This window comes from Erinaceus europaeus, chromosome 11 (genome assembly GCF_950295315.1).
Source record: "Erinaceus europaeus chromosome 11, mEriEur2.1, whole genome shotgun sequence".
NCBI classification, from domain to species: Eukaryota; Metazoa; Chordata; class Mammalia; order Eulipotyphla; family Erinaceidae; genus Erinaceus; species Erinaceus europaeus.
The window spans coordinates 25,182,487-25,207,276 of record NC_080172.1 but is presented as its reverse complement, the minus strand read 5'-3'; the positions used below and the strand labels follow the sequence as shown (position 1 = coordinate 25,207,276).

At 34.2% G+C, this 24,790-nt stretch overlaps 1 pseudogene; it reads right to left on the bottom strand.

Annotated features, from left to right (window-relative positions):
- Nucleotides 1-23,679: 23,679 nt before the first annotated feature.
- On the bottom strand, nucleotides 23,680-24,113 carry LOC103124570 (protein mago nashi homolog; annotated as a pseudogene).
- Between the last annotated feature and the right edge of the window lie 677 nt (nucleotides 24,114-24,790).

Below are 24,790 nucleotides of genomic sequence, written 5' to 3'. Positions count from 1 at the left end.
AAGGGGTCATTTTGTCATTTTAAGAAGCCTGGCAGCATAAAGAATTCAAAGATCTGAGAGGAGTAATTTTTTTTTTTATCTTTATTTATTTGTTTTGGATAGAGACAGAGAAAAACAGAGAGAGGAGGAGGAAATTAAGAAGGAGAGAGAGAGAGACACCTGCAGCCCTGATAAATCACTTGTGATGCTTTCCCCCCACAGGTGGGGACTAAAGTCTTGAACCTGGGTCCTTGCACACTGTAACATGTGCATCACCAGGTGTACCACCACCCAGCCCCAGAGGATCAATTTCTTCCCAATGGCAGTTAACAGTGAACTTCTGCTGAACCAAGATGGAGATAAAGAAGGCTGACTGCTTTGCTCCCAAGAAGAATAAATAACTTTGTGACCTTCAATTATAATGCCTGTTATTTCTCTGATAAACCATTTTTTCTTAATTTCTAACAGCTATCTGATAGACCAGATGAGATATGCCAGAAATTCTTTGCTTTTTCTGTAATTCTGTCTGCAGCCTCTAGGAGGATGTTGGCTAATAGCAGGTAAACACAGATAACAGGTCAAAAGGCCTTCAAGTTCACATGAAGGGATATCTGATATCCCTGCATTATGCTACATCCTTGGGGTAAGGCCAGGATTTTCAGAAAAAGAACAGAATCTGCTATAACAAGTCTTATGCCTTTGACATGTTTATATTTATGTTTATGTATAACCCCTAAGATGTTTATATTTGACATGGATACTTGCACACATAATATATATATATATATATATATGATTTTAAATATGTAGAGAATAAGTGAGAGAAAAAGCCTGTGTGAGACAATTAGAGACATTAGAGAGACTGGAAATTTAGGAGGCAGACACAAGAGGAAGAGTAGGAGATATTTTTCCAGAATCTCCAGGTACCTGCATGGAAGACATTCAATACAATATTTTCTCTCACTACTTTGTGATGAGAATTATGTCTCAGCCTTGAGATACAAACAAAACTCACTCCCCAACATTCAAAGAAATCCAGAAACCCTAGAGCACATATTTTGTTTTGCTTTTAAAAAAATTATTTATTTATTTTTAATATTTTATTTCGCTTATTGTAATGAGAAAGAGTAGACAAAGAGGGAAAGATACAGAGAGAGAGACAGAGACAGAGACATCAGAACACTGCTCAGTTCCGGCTTATGGTGGGGCTGGAGATTGAACCTGGGACCTCAGAGCCTCAGGCTTGAAAGACTTTTGCATAACCATTATGCTGTCTCCCCAGCCCCTTTTCTTTGTTTTTGATAAAATAGAGATAGGGCACAGAAAGAATCCTATAATGACAAAACTATGGCATGTCTGCACCTCAGAACTGAGACCTAAAGTAATAATGAGAACACCTAGAAAATTCATTCTTCGTTATATAGGGAGAAGGTGGAGAATGTGGTAGAATGTGGAGTAAAACTCAGTAAGCAGGGACATTGGTGCATCCAAGTGCCTGGGGAAGGGAGAACAGAAACTGTGAAGTTTTAAGCTCCTGTTCCAGATGAAGTTTGTCATCAAAGGATTAACAGGGACAATTACATAGAAAAGAAGGGGGGGTTGGCTTGAAAAAACGTGGAAGCTGTTGACCAGTAAAATGTTGCAAGTTCAAGTCAAAAGATGACATATCTACCGATCAAGTGACGAAGTGAGCAAATATAAAAATATATTTCAACTGGAGACTTCAAAAGAATATGTCACAGAATTGCCACAAGAAATGTTGCTGGGGTTTGATGCCTGCATGAAGAATCCACCACTTTCAGCACTCACTCTTCTTTCCTTCTTTTTTTTTGAATTTATTTTTTATTTAAGAAGGTATAAATTAACAAAACCATAGGATAGGAGGGGTACAGCTCCACACAATTCCCACCACCCAATCTCCATATCCCACCCCCTCCCCTGATAGCTTTCCCATTCTCTATCCCTCTGGGAGCATGGACCCAGGGTTATTGTGGGTTGCAGAAGGTAGAAGGTCTGGCTTCTGTAATTGCTTCCCCGCTGAACATGGGCATTGACTGGTTGGTCCATACTCCCACTCTGCCTCTCTCTTTTCCTAGTAGGGTGTGTCTCTGGGAAAGCGGAGCTCCAGGACACATTAGTGGGGTCTTCAGTCCAGGGAAGCCTGGCTGGCATCCTAATGGCATCTGGAACCTGGTGGCTGAAAAGAGAGTTAACATACAAAACCAAACAAATTGTTGAACAGTTACGGACCTAAAGGCTGGAATAATGCAGATAAAGTGTTGGGGGGGGGGGACTCACTGCAGAATCTTGTGTACTTGTGCTTTCAGGTATATATTTTGCACCAGTTTATGGATACGTGTGAACATATGCTCTCTCTCACAGAACCTGGTGTATATCTAGGTTTTGGGACTTTGTTAGCAAGTGATCCACCTGGGATGGAATTAGAGTGTACTATGAAAGGAAAGGTCTCACCCGAGTAATGAAGCTGAAGGGTTGGCATTCCACATGTCAAGTCTCTGGACACATTCTGAAGTGAAGCACGTTGAGGTGGCAATCGTTGCATTGATTAGGTTGCGATCGGCAGATGCAATATTATTTTATATGGATTGGGAGAGGCATGCGGGAAAGTGGGCCCTATCCTAAGGTTCCAGGACTGGGGGAAATATAGGCTCTCTAGTGGAGATGTGAGGTTCCTGCTGTCTTAGAGTTCAAAAAGACAATCGATAGTTATTGTTATCATCACATTATTTGGTAATTGGGTTAACTTTGAAAAGTCCTTTTGTTAGAGTTTGCTGTATAGTACCCAGTATCTTGTATATAGTTGTGCCACCGGTTGCTTCTGATCTACTTGTTCTCGGCTTTTGAGAGAGTCTGCATATCAAATACACAGCCTATATATTAAAAAAACTCAGTCTGTGTTCATTTCTGTATCTCATCCCTCTACTGGAAGCTTTCCTATTCTTTATTTCTCTGGGAGTATGGACTCAGAAACATTATATCATGTAGAAGGTGGAAGGTCTGATTTCTGTAATTGCTTCTCCACTGAACATGAGCGTTGACAGGTCCGTCTATACTCTCAGCCTATTTCTGTCTTTCTCTAGTGGGGTAGGACCCTGAGGAGGTGGGGTTCCAGGACACACTGGTGACATTCTCTGCCTGGGCAAGTCAGGTTGGCATCATGGTAGCATCTACAACTTGATGGCTGAAAGGCACTAAGATATAAAGCAGAACAAATTGTTTAATAATCCAGAACCTAAAGGTAACAATATAGCAGAAGAGATTTGGGGCTTCCATTTTGGAAAAAGCTAGTAGGTCTATTTTAGGTATATTCTAAGAAGCCCATGACTTTACTAATGTTTGCCTGAGCCCAACAGCTAACATGCAGGCAGGCTAAAGGTATTGTCTGGGGAGATGGTGTCAGAGTTGGAAATAGAACTAGAAAGCTTGATCAAGGAAAAGAGTAGCTCCAAAATATGGGAAAAGTGTATAAATACTGTTAATTGTGAACTCCACTGATCTGAGAAAAATGTATGAAACTTGATCACTATCTAGCACTATACCTAAAAATTAATTAAATATTGGGACCTGTAGGGGGCATACCCAGTTAAGAGTCCATGTTAGAATATACGTAGCTAGGAGTCCGGCAGTAGTGCATCAGGTTAAGTGCACTGGGCGCAAAGCACAAAGACTGGGTTAAGGATCCTGGTTCCAGCCCCCGGCTCCCCACCTGCAGGGGAGTCGCTTCACAGGTGATGAAGCAGATCTGTAGGTGTCTATCTTTCTCTCCCCCTCTGTCTTCCCCTCCTTTCTCCATTTCTCTCTGTCCTATCCAACAACAACAATAATAACTACAACAATAAAAACAACAAGGGCAACAAAAAGGAATAAATAAATAAATATTAAAAAAAAAAAAACCAGAATACATGTAGCTTCATGCCTCTGGTTCGGACCTTCCAGGGGAACCTTCATGAGCAACTGAACAGTTTTTGTTTGTTTGTTTGTTTGTTTTTTTACCAGAGCACTGCTCAGCTCTGGCTCATGATATGTGTGTGTGTGTGTGGGGTGACTGGGAGGTGTGGGTTGAATCTGGGACTTTGGGTGCCTCAGGCATTAAAGTCCTTTTTTGCATAGCCATTATGCTATCTTCCCTCACTCCACTGAGCAGAGTTCTAAGTGTCTCTTTCTCACATTTTAGTTTCTCTCTATCTTTATAAAATAAAGAAAATAAAATAGAGAGGGAGATGAAAGGAATAGAAATATTGATAAATGGCAACTGAGATCATAGGAGTCACTGTGTAGTTACAAAGTCCCAATGATGAACCAGGTGACAAAAAATTAATTATTTAAAAACTTGGGGATAGAACATGCAAGCATAAAATACAGATAAGAAAATGTAAATGATATGATAGGTTTAGAGATATTTCAGTAAACTTGACTCCAATAGCACAGGGCATAAAAAGAAGAAACAATAAAACTACATAAAATTTAAAAGCTTTATAGAAAAGGAAACTTTAATCAAAATCAACTATTTTCACATCACTTATCTGTCACAGAGTTAAAAATCCAACAACTCATAAAACTCAACAATAACACCTGGAAAAAATCAAAAAATCAAAAGATCTACATAGTCACCTCTCAAGTTAGACATATTGAAGACCAAATAGGCACATGAAAAAGGGATTTATCATCCTGTTATGGAAATGGAATCAAAATTACAATGATGCATCACATCATATATGAGTGACTGACTACTATACAAAAGACAAGAAATAATAAGAAACATTGAAGAGAAAGAATTTTTATACTTTGCTAGTGGAATTTCAAATTGAAAGCTAGTGGGAATGCAGTTAGAGATTTCTCAAAACTTAAAAATAAAGTCCCATGTGATTTAGTTTTCTAACTTTTGGAAATCTATTTTCAAATTACAAAATACCAATTTGAAGAGATATATGGAGTCTCATTTTTTACTGCAATATTATTCTTAATAACCAGAAAGTGGAAACAAAATGAGTACCCTTTAACAGAAGAATGGATAAAAAGATTTTGTAGATATATACAATCAATAGAATACTATACTGCTCTAAAGAATGATGACATCCTGCCATTTGTAACCATATAGATGGATGATGTGGTTATTATGCTATATAATTAGGACAGATGGAAAACAAGTCCTTTGCAATTTACAAAAATGTGGTATATAAGATAATACATGAATCTAATAAATGCATGGGATCAAAGGAAAAGAGATTAAGGTTAAATGGGACAAAGATAACACATTGTTGACTTTCAGAGACAAATATCTAAAACTTACATAGGGAAACAGAGCCTGAAAAAATATTTTATTGTTTATTTATTTTTTTTAAATTTATTTATTGGGAGATTCATGTTTTACATTTGACAGTAAATACAGTAGTTTGTACATGAAAAAATAGTTTTAAAACTAATAATCAATTTATAACACACACAGCTATTGGCAAGGAAAACCAAAAATAAATCTTTATTAAAAGAAAAAGAGCAAACTGTTCAATTGTAAACAAAAAATAAGCAATTATTCATAAAAAGGCTTTTACAAAAGTGCATGTTACAGTATGGTAGGAGTCAACCTAAAAAGGCCATATGCTGAGTAATTCTACCATGTGACATTCTGGAAAAGATAAAAATTACAGTCAGTCACTAGTCAATGGTTTTCAAGGGAGGAGAGGAATAGGGGTAGGTGGACACAGAAAATTCTTTGAGATTATTCCTTGCTGTTCTATAATGGTGGATGTATGCATTTTCTCAAACTCACAGTATGTACAGAACTAAAAGTGAACCCAATGTGAACTGTGGACTTAGAATTGTGCTGTGTATGTATGAACATGAGTTGTAGCATATATACCATGCTGGGACAGAACATTGACAGTGGGGGAGACTGTGCATGTATAAAAGTTGAAGGTCTGTAAGGACTTGTGTACCATCGATTTTGCTGTGAACCTAAAACTTCTCTAAAAAACATTAAAAAAAGAAAAAGAAAAGAAAACTAGCACAGCGGGTTAAGTGCACATAGCACAAAGTGCAAGGACCAGTGTAAGAATCCTGGTAGGACACCCCCCCTCCCCACCTGCAGGGAGTCACTTCACAGGCAATGAAACAGGTCTGCAGGTGTCTATCTTTCTATCCCCCTCTCTGTCTTCCTTCCTCTCTTGATTTCTCTCTGTCCTGTTCAACAAAAACATCATCAATGGCAACAATAACAATAGGACAACAAGGGCAACAACACCAACAAAAAAGGAAAAAATGGCCTCCAGAAACTGCATTTGTGTTGCAGGCAGCTAGCCTTAGCAGTAACCTGGAGGCAAAAAAAAAAAAAAAAAAAACTAAAAGAAAACTGGAAAAAAAAAGTATTTTATTTAAAACTAAAAATAATTATTTAATAAAAATTTGTTTAATAAAAACTTGTTTAATAAAAATTTGTTTAATAAAATTTTATTTTTATTTAATTTTATTTAAAACTGAAAAAAAAGGTAAATAAGGCTTTATCTGTCATTATTTCAGAGTCCACAGGAAGAGCCGCTCCATCAGCCCAGCAGTCTGGATCCTTATCTATAGAAGAATGTTGTATTCTTTTTTTTTTTATTATTTAAGAAAGGATTAATTAACAAAACCATAGGGTAGGAGGGGTACAATTCCACACAATTCCCACCACCCAATCTCCATATCCCACCCCCTCCCCTGATAGCTTTCCCATTCTCTAGCCCTCTGAGAGCATGGACCCAGGGTCCTTGTGGGCTGCAGAAGGTGGAAGGTCTGGCTTCTGTAATTGCTTCCCCGCTGAACATGGGCGTTGACTGGTCGGTCCATACTCCCAGTCTGCCTCTCTCTTTGACTAGTAGGGTGGGTGTCTGGGGAAGCGGAGCTCCAGGACACATTGTCCAAGGACACAATGTGTCCAAGAATGTTGTATTCTTTTAGAAAGAATTCAAATCAATGAATTTTTAAAATATCCAAAGATAGCTAAAGGAAGTCAATGAACTTCACACTTCATTTTGTTCTACAGTTGTTTAACTTTTAACCTATTCCCCTCCTGGTTCTTTTCCCTCTCTTTTAATTTTTTTTTTTTTTTAATATTGAACAGAGGACAAAACTGAGAGGGAAGGAGAAGAGAGACAGGGAGGGAAAGAGACATCTGCAACACTTCTTCAGCACTTATGAAGCTTCCCCCTCAGTAGATGAGGATCAGGTGCTTGAACCAGTATCCTTGCGCACTTTACCAGGTGTATCACGTCTGGGCCTTTCCTTTCCCTCTTTCATAGTAACATTATGAAACTGTTACTATAAAATATTTGTTCATCACTTGGCTAAGAACTTTCCTTTCATAGTATTCTCTAATTCCATCCCAGGTGGTTCACTTCCTAACAAAGTCCCAAAACCTAGATATAGACCAGGTTCCAGGAGATAGAGCATATATGTTCACAGGTATCCATAAATTAGGGCAAATATATACCTGAAAGCAGTAGTACACTAGAGTTTACAGTGAGTACTCCCCCCTATATTTCCTCTCCACTATTCCAACCTTTGGGCCCATGATTGCTCAACAATTTGTTTGGCTTTCTATGTTAACTCTCTTTTCAGCCACCAGGTTCCAGATGCCATCAGGATGCCAGCCAGGCTTCCCTGGACTGAAAACCCCACCAATGTGTCCTGGAGCTCTGCTTCCCCAGACACCCATCCTACTAGGGAAAGCGAGAGGCAGACTGGGAGTATGGACTGACCAGTCAACGTCCATGTTCAGCGGGGAAGCAATTACAGAAGCCAGACCTTCCACCTTCTACAACCCACAATGACCCTGGGTCCATGCTCCCAGAGGGATAGAGAATGGGAAAGCTATCAGGGGAGGGAGTGGGATATGGAGATTGGGTGGTGGGAATTGTGTGGAGTTGTATTCCCCCCCCCCCATCCTATGATTTTGTTAATGTCTCCTTTCTTAAATAATAAAAAAAAGATTTGTTCTAATATGCAGCAAGCATAAAGTTAATCTACCAAGTAGCTAAAACCAGTGTGATGTCATGACCGAGCAAATACACCACTACATATTCAAATTCATTGGAAAGAATTTTAAATATTTTTAAAATGCATTATAAAATTATTTTAAAGGAAATTATCACTTCAGAAATAACACCCCCACTCACCCACATCAATCTTATTCTGTCACTGTTACTACTTTTCATTTTTTGGTAGACTTTACTGTTTTATTTCTTCCTATGACATTAAAGTTATAAAGTAAAAAAAAAGCCTAAAATTTTTAAAAGCATTTCAGTTCTAATTAATTTTTAACATTAAAACATAGTAACAAAAATCTAGAATAGTATATTTTCATCCTTTTAAAATTCCTATCTAGTGAGAAATTGGCATCTATATTTTCTCCTTTTAGGTATTCTGAGACATGGCAGCATTTCATATTTCACACACCAAATGACAGTATAGAAAAGTTTTCCATAATGGACGTGCTTTGGAGAAGTTGAGAACTATTATATGACTCATCTGCTTCAAATAATTCAGCTACTGGAGATGAAAGGTAATATCTCTTGCTGAAATCACAAGTTAAAAGAAATATTTTCATGAGAAAATTTTTAGAAACTTTCAGCATAGCCTATAGTACTAAATCACAGCAGTTTTATACCATACATAATAGAAGTTCTACTTAATGCTATAGGATGCCAAAGCAGCAAGGAGTATTTATCAAAAAAGAAGAAAGAAAGAAAGAAAGAAAGAAAGAAAGAAAGAAAGAAAGAAAGAAAGGGAGAAAGAAAAAGATTTGAAGAATGGATAATAGGATAACTTAGTGACTGAAGCTAATAAATTAACTGTTAGATGTATACAATTATTTTATCATCTCTGATATCAAATGAAGTAGACCAGATTGTATGTTATAGTGAAATATTATTCTTTTATTGAGATAATTATTACCAGAGTTACATAATCACTTTGTGAATGGGAATTATTTATACTCATCATAATGTTATGTATCAAACCTGGTTTAAATAATTTCTTAGTAATTAGAATACTTTATCCTGAGGAGAAAAGAGAAAAGTTAATTTTTCATTGGCCAACGTTCATCTATAATTTTATAATGGAATTTGTGAAGCAGTGTTGCAGGTGTCTCCCCTTCCCTCTTCTCTCTGTGTTTTCTCTATTTCCCCATCTCTGTAAGAAGAAACGAGGAAAAAATGGCCACCAGCAGTTGTAGAGTCCTCACTGAACCCTGGTTATTACCATGGCAACAAAAAGAAAACAAAGGGAAGGAAGGAAGGAAGGAAGGAAGGAAGGAAGGAAGGAAGGAAGGAAGGAAGGAAGGGAGGAAGACAGAAATTTGCCTTTGAATGAAAAATATAAGATCACTCTGGCTACTGTAAGGGAGAGTACAGTGAATCTTAGCAGAATAATCTCAGTAAAATAATAGCCACATGGGCTTGATATTTTCTCTTTTATTATATTTTTTCATATTTCCTGTGGATCTTTACAACTCTATTTTTCTCTACCCTTTGCACTTTTTCCTTCTTGTACTCTCAATAGAAAATCAAGTACAAATCACGCTATTTTCAAGATCTTTGAAGGGCAGGAGATTACTTAGTTTTCTACAATCCAACAAGTCACAGAGCCCATCGGATATAAGTATTGGCATATTCAGGTAACACTTAGCAAAACAATGATTGGTGGCTTGATAGACTCTTTTTTATGGGAATTGAATTGTAAATGCAACAGTCATAAAATGGTTTGAATTGGAACACTGATGAAAATGTGTTTGCTAAGTGATTCTCTAAACTACTTTATGGAGGATAAAACATCGCATTTCATTCAATTCTATTTGGCTGAAAAAAATAAACATTTCTAAACTATAGCCCTCATGTCTGATAACGATAATGCACTGAAAACCTTGAAATTGCATGACAATCTAAATATGTTTTCTCTTGAAAAGCAAATGGTACTGTTAGTATGTGACTTCCTCAACAATGCTGCTTAAATGGAACATTGTTCCTGTATAGAAAAGTCATACTATACATTCTTACTTATAAAATCAAATGATATGTATAAAATTCTGAAATAATTACTGGATATACTTCTCATATTTGTAATAATAATGAGCCCTCTTACAAGGTCATAAAGGAAACAATAAACACCATTCCTTGCTAGCATCAAAGAATAAATTCAATACTATATTGCCTTCTAATTTTCCATTGTCTAGCACACTTTTAATATAAAGTAATACATGGCAAAATTTTGATTCAGAGTGGACAATATGTTCTTCAGAGTATTGGGAGTACCATCAAAATTGCAACCAAGTGTTTCTTACCAAGGATACTTAAAAAGTCTAAAGTACAAAAGTATCTATACTGAAACTGATCATAATGAAGACTAGAAATGTATGTCTATGTTACTATAAAATAACTATACAAACAACATCTCACTAAATATTTGCACATTTATGCAAATTATCCTCCACAGCTATCTGTTTGAAAAAAAAAATTTCAGTAGTGCTAATCAGAGGTCGTCAGTTTTTAGTGAATCCTACTCAAAGATCTCCATTTTTAATTTATACAAAAATAAAACACTTTTATGTTCTGTAACAACATTCACGGCTTTTATAATTACTGGAATTGTATTTTATATTTATATTAATAGATATATCCAGTGTTAGCAAAAATATTCATAGCCTTTATTCACACAGGATCACATACAAAAAGTAGAGAGACAGAGGAAATTTTTGGTATTCGATCTATATTTAAGGATATATCCAGTATTCAAAGACATTAGTGTGTAATCAGAAACTAGACAGTTACCCCCATGTTCATAGTTGCTGTTATTTACAATAGCCAAGGAATGTAAACAGCCTAAATGCTCATTGAAGGACAACTGAATAAAGAAATTAAGGGACATAGATTAAATGGAACACTACTCTGCAATTAAAAAGATGACATTGTATCCTTCAGGACAAAACATGAAAATGGGAGTGATTATGCTTAATGATGTAAGTAAGAAGGTGAAAGACAATTGCCTAATTGTTTTCCTTGCATATGCAAATTAGCATTTGAAACACATGAACCTAAAAAACAAAGAGTAGCCAAACATTCTACCAGCATTTGTGAGAACTATGATAGCTGTTAGATCAATATAAATACATATGCATGTCAAGATCATACTTACATACATATGCACACATAATACTATATGTAGAGAGAATTTCAATGAACATATTATTAAAGTCCTCTATTTTCACTAAACTATTGGTACTCCATCTTATTAATTCTGAGTTGCCAAGTTCTGGTGAAAAAGGAAATAGGTTAATTTTAATTTTTATTTCTGGTCTCAATAGAGAACAGAAACTTTAGACATTAAACTATTGCAAATCTAACCCAAACCAACTGTATTAAAAGTAAGCAAAAAAAAAAAAAAACCCACATATTTTTAAAGAATGTATTTAATTTATTTCTTTATATCATTGAATACCATGAATTATGATCTTTATGTGAATAAAAACTAAGTATACATTGAATGAAGTTATCTATAGAGCAATGTTTTGGGTAATAAGCCTTTTGATGGTCTGTTTATTGGCTCTATTACCAGAAGAACAGTGATAGAGTCATGCTGGAATGTAACATTTTATGCAAATCATTCAGACAAACTATAGTAATAAATCTTAAAATACTTTTTACATCTCAGAGTTTATGTAACCATTTCACTAGCATTTTTCTTAGAACATTTGTTCACTTTTATCTTCTGCAAACTAAGAGTTTCATTTTTTTTCCTCCCAAAGCTTTTGATATTATTCATAATAAAAACTCAGGAGAAATTATTTGGCAAAATTGCTTGTTTAAAAGCTTGACCTTTCTTCTCTTAGTTAAATTCCTCCTTGATTGTGGCATTTTCAGTATGATTTCTCATAAGCTAATTGATTTGACGAAAGTTTAAATTTGCCTTGATATAATGGGGGATATTTAGGTTGCATATGCAATGAACGCTTCCCCTTCCTTGGGTGCTTAGCATTTTATATTCAAAATCAAAATGAAAATGCTTTGGCATTATAAAATGAAATGTATTTTTCTATCAGTAAGATGGCTTAGATACTAATTTTATCTTAAATTCATAGACTAAGAGCAAACATTTTATCATCTAATTCATATAAAAATAAGTGGGCTGTTCAAGCCCATATTTTTATTGAGAAAAGATTATTTGTGGGTAAGTAAACACCTACAAATTCTGAAACTACAGAGAGAGATAGAAAAGATATCTATGAGTATCTTCCATTTACTATTTAAATGGAATAAGCAGAATAAAAATGTACACCATGCATTCATGGCTGTAGGGGAGTGAACACAGGGATTAAAATAATCTTCAAGTTTGTGTTTAATATGAGAAGAATACACATGTGACTGTAAGTATGTGTTGAGAGATATGTTCAGGTGGTTCAGAGACAGCTACAAGAATCAGGAAATTTGCTTTGCTGACATGATATGTATGAATCTGTATCTGTGAAAGCAAGAGTTTTTTCTTCCTTTTCAACAAGTCTTGCCACTGTTCATCCTCCTCTTTGATCTGTACATATATCTGTATCAGATAAACTGATATTTAAATAATGACTTTTGTGCTTCCAATTCAGACTGAATGCTTGCATCCCCTGATCAACTGGGTGCTTAGTTTAGTGCGGGAACATATATAACAGAGGGATAAATCAAGATGGAGAAAAAATTGTAGAGGTTTATAACTTCGTAATTGCTTTTATATTATTGCGTACACTGCAAAGCAATACATAATTTTAAATATAATTTCTAGGTAAATGTGATATTGTTGAAAGAATATACATATACACACACACACAACCTGGTGTATATTAAACTTTGTGCAGAATGTGTTTCATGTATCAAGGTAATCTCCTTTAAGTGTTCTTTTCTATACATGAAAATGAAGCCATATGTTTCTCAACTGCTTCTTTTCTTATACTTTACTAAGAACTAGATATTTTGATTAAAACATATGTAAATTTGGTATATGTCAAGACAATAACTTTAAGTCTCAGGAGCCTCAAATAAATCTAATTTTACTATTTTAAATTGTCATTTTCATATTCTAAGTATATAACTGCCATGAGGACCATGAAGTATTACTCTGACTGCAAAAAAATTTTCAACTTAGGAAACATTTTTTTCAAATATTTCACAACACTTGAAGGACTTTAACCAAGAAAATTACTGGAGTTTTAAAAACTTAATCTGATAGTAGTAGAAAAAGCAGTAGCTGATAAAGAAAAATAAGAAAAAATTTGTTTACATAACAAAAGAAGAAGACAAAATAATAAATAAAAGTTTAAAGTATAATTCAGAACAGAGAAAAGGTGGTTACATTGATGGATTAGAGATAACTGGCTGTTAGCTCTCTTCAAAGAACACAGCATATTTACAGCAAAATTTGGACTGAACAAGGTAGGAACAACTCTGAGTTTAAAAAGAATATAAATCTCACAGAATCTCACAGAATATAGTGTTCGAGGAAAATGTAGTTTTTGCTATTAGTATCAACTATCCAGTGTCCATGAAAATAATTAACACATAAAAAACAGTAAATAGGGAGTCGGGCTGTAGCACAGCGGGTTAAGCACAGGTGGCGCAAAGCACAAGGACCGGCATAAAGATCCCGGTTCGAATCCCGGCTCCCCACCTGCAGGGGAGTCGCTTCACAGGCGGTGAAGCAGGTCTGCAGGTGTCTATCTTTCTCTGCTCCTCTCTGTCTTCCCCTCCTCTCTCCATTTCTCTCTGTCCTATCCAACAATGACGACAACAACAATAATAACTACAACAATAAGACAACAAGGGCAACAAAAGGGAATAAATAAATAAAATAAATATTTAAAAAAAACAGTAAATAAAATTATAAATTGTATGTTTGATTCCTAGGTTTACTAATTTGAAGTCTAAGTCATTAAAACACATAGCTCATATGTGCCAATAACTTTGAGTCAATATCATCTAGTATGCATATAGGCAAGTAAATGAATGTTATAGGAATCCTGTCTTTGACATCATAATAGTATCTTGGATGAAGCTTGAAGGAATCATTTTAAGAGAGATAAATCAGAAAAAGAAGGGTGAATATGGGATGATCTCACAGAGAAAGACGTAGTGGGGGTTGCATTGTTATGTGGAAATATTATACATGTACAAACTATTGTATTTTACTGTCAACTGTAAACCATTAATCTCCCATTAATGAAATAAAAAAAGAAAATATGCTGAAGCTGGACTGTGGTATGTGTGTGATATAAAATTACTAAAAAAAAAAGCATTGGTTTATGCAATTGTAACGGATGAATTTTAATATATGTAAATTATTCCTCAGTAAAAGTCTTCGAAACAGGGACTGACAATGAACTCCCTTTTAGGTCAGAATAATCAGAAAATATGTTAACTTAAAAAGAGATTTTAATTCCCTAACCTTTAGATAACTTTTCTCCCCCAATTTAAAAACCACTATGTAGATATTTGATATTGAATATATGACAATAGTTAGGATATTAGAAGCTATATCTCCCAACATTTAATTAAAAAAATATCTAGCAGAGAAATCACCAGTAGACTGCAGTTTCAAGTTAACCTACTAAATAACTGCTCTCACCATATGACAGACTGCACCTTCAACAAAGTCACTTATTGTATGATTTTGCTTATATGTGAATATAGTGATTGAAACAGATGAATTTAATTTAAAAAATGACCAAATTGTTTCTAAGGTCTCGTGAAAATTATAATGGTTATCATTGGGAGGTGGGGGAGTGGGAGGGTAAGACAGGGTCAACTAACTTTGGTGGTGGGTGCAGTATGGATCTACATCCTCTTAATCTTATAATATTGCAGACCATTATTAAATCACATATTAAAACATGAAAAAAAAAGAATTTAAAAGAACATTTGGTGTGAAATGTTAATTAATGCAGGCAATTCTGACAATTCGTGGTGCTGATTATCATCTATTGTATCAATCTGTTTTTCTTTATCAGATCTAGATGATGAGACAAACTTATGATTCATAAGAATATAGATATAATTAACAGAATTAGTAGTCAGTTTTACCAATTTCCTCTCAGAAAACAGCTTTAAAATGTATTAAATAACCAGAAATATTCAGACAGTAGTCAGTAACAGTTGTGTTTGGTTAGACCTTTGTTTTGCAGCATTTGATTCTTTCTATTCTTTTGGGTAAAGGATACTGGATTAACTTCTTGGTTTAGGATACTATTACTAAATCATAACATTTTAGAACATATTCTTACATTACCTTTTTTAGTAGCTAATACTTTATTATTCTTTTGCCCCCATGCTTATCACTGGGTCTTATTTCTGGCACTACTAAGCCACAGCTTCTGGTGGCCATTTTTTCTACTTTATTGTATAGGACAGAGAGAAATTAAGAGGGGGATGTAGATTGAGAGGAAGAGAGAAAGACACCTGCAGACCTGCTTTAGTGCTTGTGAAACATCCCTTTTGCATATGGTGAACGAGGTGTGTCACCATCTGGTCCTTCACCAAACTTTTTATTAGATACATGATTAATAAACATTTTATTTTTATAATAGGCCAGGTTAGGTTATAATAGGCCAGTTTTATCTTCAGGAGTCAGAATGTTCTGGCATAATAGTTGCTCTGAAGTGACATTAAGGGTTAGTAGAAGAAAAATGTTGTTTAGAGTCATACTAAGTTATTTAAGCCTGGGACACAAACATCAGACTTCTTTGAATGACTGCCCTCTATTCTCAAAGTCCTTGGCATCAATTTATACAGGAAAGTTTCATGCACCAAAAGAATATATAATAGACTATGAACTAACAAAGAAAAGATATCTAGTTTTTTTTTTTAAACATTTTCCAGTTAATTAAAGGGGTGTACTTTTTAGCAGTTTAGTGATAAAGGTTAAAGATTATTCATAACTCCAAAGCAATGCCTTGATCTTAGAGTCAACTTAGAGTCACTGTTGCATAAGATATAATGATCAGGTGTCACCGTTTCTTTTTCCTTTTTATAAACGAAGCAAATACTAATTTACAAGACAGTTAATGTTTTAGAAGAACTATTTCACTTCTCTTCAAATTGTGTGTTACCACACCATATTTACCACCAAGATTTGTGTTAAATGAAAGAAATATGCAAATAAGAAAATGATAAGGAATGATATCTTTAATGTTCCTTGATCAGGTTCAATGAAGTAATCATCATTAACCACAGGAAACTATTTATCTGATGTTACTGCTACTTACCGTATGGCAAATGTACCAGAAAATTTGATACTTTTAAAAGAGTATACAATGGTGGAGGAAGGTGTAGGTTAGTGGTGCGAGTGGCACATAGACACCTATCACAATGAAATGGAGTACTATAATAATGGAGTATAATCATGAGGTAGCAACTATCTTGTAAATAATTATTCCTCCTACTAAAATTATTTGGAAAAGAAAAAAATGATTAGGCAAGGGAAAGGATTAAAAGAGATGTGAATTATATGGGTAAGTTTATTATTATTTGCCGATGATATGATAGTTGTATATACATAAAACTCAGAAGCAAAATAACTCAATTCCATAGTGTGTTGTTTTGCTACCTAATTGACCCAAGTTTGAGTCCAGCCTCCACCAAATTGAAAGAAATTTTGATGCTGTGGTCTGTCTCTCTCTCTTTCATCTTATCTTTCTTCTATTTCTGTGTTAAAAGAACCCATTTGAAGATTATACTTTCTATACTTTCAGGGATCATTTCTATAGTTTGTTTAAAAAGAACCCATTTGAAAACTCCTAAAAATCATTATAATGAACAATATAGTAAAATAATATATTACAGCTTTCACCTTCTGTGCCCATAAAGATCTTTAGTCCATACTCCCAGAGGTTTAAAGAATAGGGAAGCTTCCAGGGGAGAGAATGAGATACGGTGCTCTAGTGATGGGAATTGTACCCCTTACACAACAATCTTGTCAATCATTATTAAATCACTAATAATAAAAAAAGAAGTTGAAAAATAGTAAAACACAAAGCAAAACTTAGACTGGGTCTGCAAAATTGAGAAATGTTACACATATACAAACTACTGCATTTTATTGTTGACTGTAGACCATTAATTCCCCCAATAAAGAAAAAGAAAAGAAACAATAGAGTAAGATTCTGTGTCCTCTCTCCACTATTTTTGGTTGTTTGTTTTTTCATTTCTGAGTTTAGTGAATTCTTCATATATTGCGGTTATTAAACTTCTGTCTGATGTATGACATGTAAAAATCTCCCATCCTATAGAATATCTTTTTGTTTTGGTAAATAGTCCTTATGCTGAGAAGTTTACCATTTGAAAAAGTTCCATTAGCTTGTTTTTGCTTTTGTTTATCTTGCTATTGCATTTAAGTCTTCAAAGATGCGTGAAGCAGAGATTATGAAGTGTTATGAAAATATTTTCTTCTGTTTATTTGATGGTTTCTTGTCAAATGTAGAAATATTTGCTCTATTTGGAGTTGACTTTTGTGCATGGTAATATGTGGTGACTTTGTTTCATTGTTTTTTATGTTTCAAACCCAATTTTTCCAACACCACTTTTCAAATAGACTTCCCTTTCTCCATCTAATGCTTTAAATCTTCTTGTAAAAAATTAGTTGTCTTTAGGTGTAGGGACTTATTTCTGAGCTCTTAATCTTATTCCATTGGCCCATGCATCTATTTTTGCTCTAGTATCAGACCATTTTGATTATAATGACACTGTAGTATAGTTTGTGGTCAGAATGTGCAATGCCTGTTTTTTTTTTTTCCCCTCTTTTTCTCAGGATTTCTTTGACAATCTGAAATATTTCTTAGTCCCATGTAGACTTTTGTAGAGTTTGTTAAATTCCATTAAAGAAATTTGGTGGGATATTTATAAGGATCACATTAAATCTGTAAATGACTCCAGGTGCATTAGCCACTTTGACAATTTAAATTCTTCCAATCCATGAGCTTGGTGTGTTTTTCCGTTTCTTGTGACTTTTTCTACTTCCTTGAATAGTGACTCCTAATTTTCCGTGTGTGTAAGTTTTTCACACCCTTTGTTAAATTCATTCCTAAATACTTGATTATTTATGCTGCTACAGCAAGTGGAATTGATTTCTGGATTTCTTTCTAAGAAATAACCGAATAAAGGGAATATCAGAGTAATACTAAAGAAAGCTCATTATGAGGACCCTCCAAGAATCTACTACAGGTCTACTAAAAGGCTAAAGATTTACCTAAATAGCACTCATTATCACCTATACTCAGAACTCACATTTATAGACTCATATTTCTATATTTTCTTATAATTTTATGAAGCATTTTATTAATTGCTATTATCATTACTATCACTAATACTATCTCTTGTTTACTGAGAAACAAAATGAAGCTCAAACAGATTAGATTATGGGGCATGATCTTCTGATGCAAGGAGCAATATCCTTTTTGGACACTCTTGTTCTCTTGGGAAACAAAATATTAAATACTCGTGTTATGTGACTCACCTGGAATTTGATTCCATCTTGACTAGAAAAACTTAAATTCCCAAGGTTTTACTTTCTCTGATTACTCTTATCTACAATGGAATGGAAGGAAAGTAACTAAATCAGCACAGAAGATGCATTCAAAATGTCAGGATAATTGTCAAATTTGGGTAGAAAATTTCATAATCCATACATGACACAAAAAGGGGAACAGTGGCTTCTTGCTTGCAATGGTTGACATATGTGTCATAATACCATGCTTATTTTTAAAGGTTGTATAATTATACTTTATTTTTCAGCAGGATGACTGATGTTCTGCAATGCAGGTGTCATTTGAAGTAGTACTAGATGAGATTGTTGCTCAGTGTGTGGTCTGTGGCCCCGCATATGAAGTCACTAATGACTTTGTCAGACATTAATTGCCTGAATATAGTGATATAGCAGAGACTAACAAGGCATTGGTTTTCAGTTGTGAAGACAATTAACACAACAGGTTTTCCTCTAGCCTGTTGTGTTGACAAAGTAAGTAACTTTTCTGTCATAAACAAATCATATTAGGCAGTATCATAAGTTTAATGTTGAAACTATTCCACACAGTTAGATATCCGTTTCCTGTAGCTTTTTTTCTTTTAATGCACTCATTATCAGTGCAATCACATAGTCAAGTAGAGAGAGGTTACTTGCTGATGAAAACACAAGTGTTTCTATTAACTAAAGTAAAATAGATGCTGCAGAACCTATTTCCATGATACTTGGAATCTGTTCTAGAAATTCTTCCTTTATGGAAGCTGTCAATAATATGAATGGAAAAAAAAGGAACAGTTATTTAAAACCACTATATTAGTAGTTAGTAAGCTTTTCAGATGTGTTATTCTCAATATGTCCTTTATTTTATGAAACAGGTTGGTAGTATAGAAATACCAGCAGTAATATCTTCTCTAAACCAATACCTCACATAGTGGTAGCTGTGGAGGAAGGACAGGAAAGGTGATTGTTAAATGAAAATCTTGAATATTTTTTCATGAGTCAGAGGACAGGTTTGAAAGGTGAAGCTAAGCCTAAAAAAATTAACCAGGTAAACTACTAACCAGCTTTCCTCAGAGTCCTATACAGGACAGTCATTTTGTCTAAATGACTATTTTGTTTTAATTTATGATGGGGTTGTAACTAGTGGAAAAATTCTGTTTTGTTAAAGGAAATAAGCGGCTGATCATTAGTTAACTTAGGAGAGCACATATTTTCCAGAGATCATTTTTTAATTACTGACCACCACAAGGGAGCTTCATGCTTGGGGGGACTGCTATGAATGGGCAGAATTATGATATTGTCTTTACATCTCTCTCTGCTTTTTTATATCTCTTTCTCTCTCTCTCTCTCTCTCTCTCTCTCTCTCTATATATATATATATATATATATATATATATATATATATATATATATTCTGAAAGGAACTGAAATCTTAGAGGGACAAATGCCAGGAGCCATTTCTCTGCTTTATAGATGATAAGCTTTGAGACAATGGAATCCCTCGAGACAAGTGTTAATTCCCCCCTGGGCAGGCCATTTCCCCTCAGGTAAACCATTTATCAGTAATCAAGTGAGTCAACACACAGTTATGGTGATAAACATGGTTTCGGCCATTGTTTGTTGCAAGGAACATTCCGCTTTGAAGTTTGCTCCCCCTCCTCCCCATCTAGCATTCCCTCTCCTTCCCCAAAGCCTTATAATGCCTGTGAACACAATAAAATTTTGCAGCTTGATCAGAAACTTGTCTTGCTGTCGTTCTTTTGTGTCTCGTGTCCCTATCATTCCAGGTCTTTTAGGTTCCTAGCCCCTGTTCACCGCCCTGCTGGTTGGGCAGACAAAGCCCTAGTAAAAATTTCCAATAAAAATAAACAAGACTAATTAGAACTGGTTTTCAGGAATTTACATGAGTAAACAAGATTTCTCTAAGTATATTATAGACATGTAATTTTATGAAAATATTACTCAACTTAAGTATTTGTGGTACAGTGAAAGAAATGAAAAAAAGGAATAATAGTGGAGAGAAGGAGGATGGTGAAAAGGAAGGAAAAAAGAAAATAAACTAATTCTTTTTAGCCAGTTTTGACTTCAAGTTTCCACTTGTCTTGTTTGGGTTATTAGTCTATATTTTTTATTTTATGAAATAATATATATGTATATATATTTGATATATATATAATTCACTGAGATATAAATTGGAAACATATGTGCTGAAATCTTTATAAAGGAATAAATGCTCAATTTAGACAGTTTAACTATACATTGCAATGAGCTACTGTTTATAACTTCTTGTCAAAACATGTAGAAAAATTCCCCTGAAATGATTTAATTTTTATTTTATATAAAATGTTGTAATGATAAAAGTAACTACCAACAATGGTTATATCAAATTATATTTATTCAGCAAAGTATAAGCTTGAATGGAAATTGTTAATTTTTATTTTGTGAATGCTCTGAATATACAAATTATAAATTCCACTGGTTTAAAAGGATCTGGTCATTGACAAAAGCATTAGGATAAACTATTGATAATAAGATAAATAGGATGATGAATTCAACATTAATCTAACCAAAAAAGTGATTTTATTAATATGTATCATATGAACTATAAGACATGATATCATGGAGCTGAAAAACATGTTTAGACTACTATATAAGGTGTAGTCTAGAAAAAACCCTTGTATTGTCTCTATATTATGATCTATAATATTTAGATTTTGCTGTTGCTGTTATTCAAAGTTTTTTTAAAAAGTTACAGCAGGGACTTGGTGCACCTGGCTGAGCACACACATTACAATGCACAAGGACTCAGGTTCAAGGCCTTAGTTCCCACCTGCAGTGGGGAAAATCTTCAAAGTGGTGAAGCAGTGCAGCAGGTGTCTCTCTGTTCCTCTCTATCTTCTCCTTCCTCTCAATTTTGGCTGGCTTAATCAAATAAATAAAGATACTAAAACATTTTTTTAAAGGGACCAGGTGGTGGCACACCTGGTTGAGCAAACATGTTACAATGTACAAGGATCCGGGTTCAAGCCCCTGGTCCCCACTTGCAGGGACAAGGCTTTACAAGTGGCAAAACAGTGCTACAGGTCTCTCTTTCTCCCTCTGTCTCTCTCTCTGTCTCTCTCTCTCTCTCTCTCTCTCTCTCTCTCTCTATATATATATATATATATATATATATATATATCATTCCCTTTAATTTTTCTGGCTATCTCTATCCAATAAATAAAGATAATAAAATTTAAAAAAAGAAAATATTACAGCATAATAGTTTCATACAGTAGTTCCACATGGTATTTTCAAATTCTCCCCAGCTGGTTGAGTGAACTGCATATTGCATAGACTGCTAAAATGCAGAAGCTTCAACATTTTCTTAGTATGCAGATCTACTTCAATGGTCTCCTGATTTGAATCTGAGACTTCAGACAAGTAATTGTGTCTCATTTCTCCTTCTGTAGCTTGATAAAGATGTCTCTCAAGAGACCTTTCTGAATCCACTTTATCAAATAGATGGCATAGTTGGGGATTATGTTGAGCAGATTCTTTCTTAGGGTAATGGTAATGTCCTTATACAAGCACTTGTTGATATGAAAGTCACTGCTCAAGAGCCTCTAGACTTTTTGATACCTTCATTAAAATCTCGGAACAAATCATGTCCAAGTTGGTAGGCCTCTTGGAAAATACCTATTTGGGAATTTCTTCCTTTTATATTTTCTTATTTATTTATTAAACCACATGGTTTTACTAGGGGGATGTAACACAGCTGTTATCACATGTGTATGATTTTGTATTTCTTCATAAGAGATGTCAGTAGCCCACTCTTCACCAACCTGTTCTCTTCTTACACCATAAGGTACTATTAAGACCTCTTCCATCTCTTTTAGAATTCTTGAATCTGATAAAATGATTAATAAACAATGAAAAAGAAAATACTGGGTATAAAATTATAGTGTATAGTTTCACATCACACCTACCACTAAAGATTTGTATCCCTACTCTCCAACCTTTCAGAGATCACCACCATAGTTTGTTGTTGTTATTGTCTGTTTTTTCACTACTCCCATCACCAAAGGTTTGGGTACCCATAACTAGTTCCATAGATAACTAGTATAGTTCTCCCACAGTCTTAGGTATAGAATAACATTTTTTTTTCTACGTTCCTATACTCAATTGTCTATGTTCCAGATATGAGTGAAACCAAGGTAGTAGAGTTCCTCTCTCTCCACGTCCTCTCCAACACCTGTCTTGTTTTATTGATGGAGCCTATTCTCAAAGGTCTGAGGTGTTATCTCAATGTGGTTTTAATTCGCATTTCTCTAATGATGAGGGTCATATTACCACAAAGAAAATTTTTCCATGTTTTTATAAGTCAAACTGGGAAATCAACAAGTGCTTTTTAAATATGTGTTTGGTAGATCAGCTAATCAAATTCATAATGGATACTAGTGAATTTAGAATCTAATTAAAGGAAAGATACACAGTCAAGGACAAGTAGATGATAAAATGAAAAGTACAAATTCAATGTTCAGTTGTTTAAAAGGGTGAGGAATTTTCATGTGACTTGAATGAACACTAAGAGTCTTCATGAAGGGTACAGAGTTAAGTCCATTTTTGAAAAGTGAATAGAGTTTTAATAAGTGACTAGAAACAGAAGGATCCATTAACAAAATCATCCTGTTCTTTATCCAATGGGATGAATACCAGAATTTTATTTAAATGAAATTTGCTTTTAATATCACTTAAGTGCTATTTCATTTCAGTGTAGAGAGGTTTTCTTTTATTATCAAACAATGAAAGTTGATATTTTTGAGTATTTTGTGGTTTGCACTGACAATAATCACATGCTGTCAACAATAATGAGGAAAAACAAATACTATACACCCTGACTTTTTTTTTTAGTATAGCATGTGGTTCAGTCAGGATTCACCAATGAAAGTGCATCAGTGAAATATCTGTACATAGACTACATGTATTTCAAGCAATTAATGCCATAACTTTGAAAGCTGGCAAAAATGAAAATTTTTTCTTCATAAAATAACAAAAAGTTAAGTTTGTCACATTATTAGATAATCTCTTAGTTTATAAAAACTTATTCCCCTGATATACACAAAAATTTTCTAGCAATGATAATGCAACAAAGTTACCCTATCTCCTTCATATCCACAACAATATCAGGTTAGATTGGCTTAATCTTGAAGTGTAATCCAGTAAGACCAAAGACCAAACATTTCAAGTCCTAGACAAGATAATAAAATATGTGCAAGACTTCTGGATCCTTGGATTGGTTGACATCAATAAAGGAACCAATTTTTGAAGTTATGAAAGAGATGTGTTCATCTCCAATGACAATTTTAAGCTCCTGTTGACCTATTCAGTCAGGAAACGGCCACAAAGCATCATTCACTTTGGTAGTACTCTATTATTTTCTTCAGCTCCTCCATCACATTTTTATGTACATAAACCTCTTTTCTGACCATGACACCAATCTTATAATTGCTGTTGTTGATATACCTCAATTTCCTATTGGCCCGGAACTCAAATTCCAGAAATTCATGGCCAAATTTTCCCTTGTGACACACATAGTGACACAAATTGAAATCACTCTCCATGGCTTCCTGGAAGGTCACCAGATAGAACTTGAGCAACCAAGGATACAGCCACTGTATTACATGGCCACTCAAGTCTGAAATCATTAGGTTAAAGTAGAAAACTTAAAACCAGATCTCAATAGCTTCAAGAATTTCCATTTATCGGAACACACCATTAAGAGAATGGAAAATATTTTTAGAAAGACTAAAATCAATGTAAAACAGATATAAGTTTCAACAATATTAAACAAACATTTAACAGGTATTTTACATATAAAGACAATGAATATAAAAACTGTTTGACATCATTTTGTTATCAATAGGGAAATAAAAGTTAAAATCCCATTGATATTTTACTATATACATCATAATAATTGAATGACACATTCTTTTGTGTTTGTTTAATATTGTAACATCAATTTAATATTTAACGTTTGACAGAAGTTTTACATATAAAGACAATGAATATAAAAACTGTTCAACATCATTTTGTTATCTCCAGGAAAATAAAAATGAAAATCCCATTGACATACTACTATATACATCAGAATAATTGAATCACACATTCTTTTGTGTTCAGGAGATTCTGGGAAAGATGGAGTAATTCCAGTGAACTAGAACTAGATGATTATAATGGTTGATTGGCATAGCTATCTTACTAATAATATAGATTGAAGTGAGAAAAAATGGAGTGAATA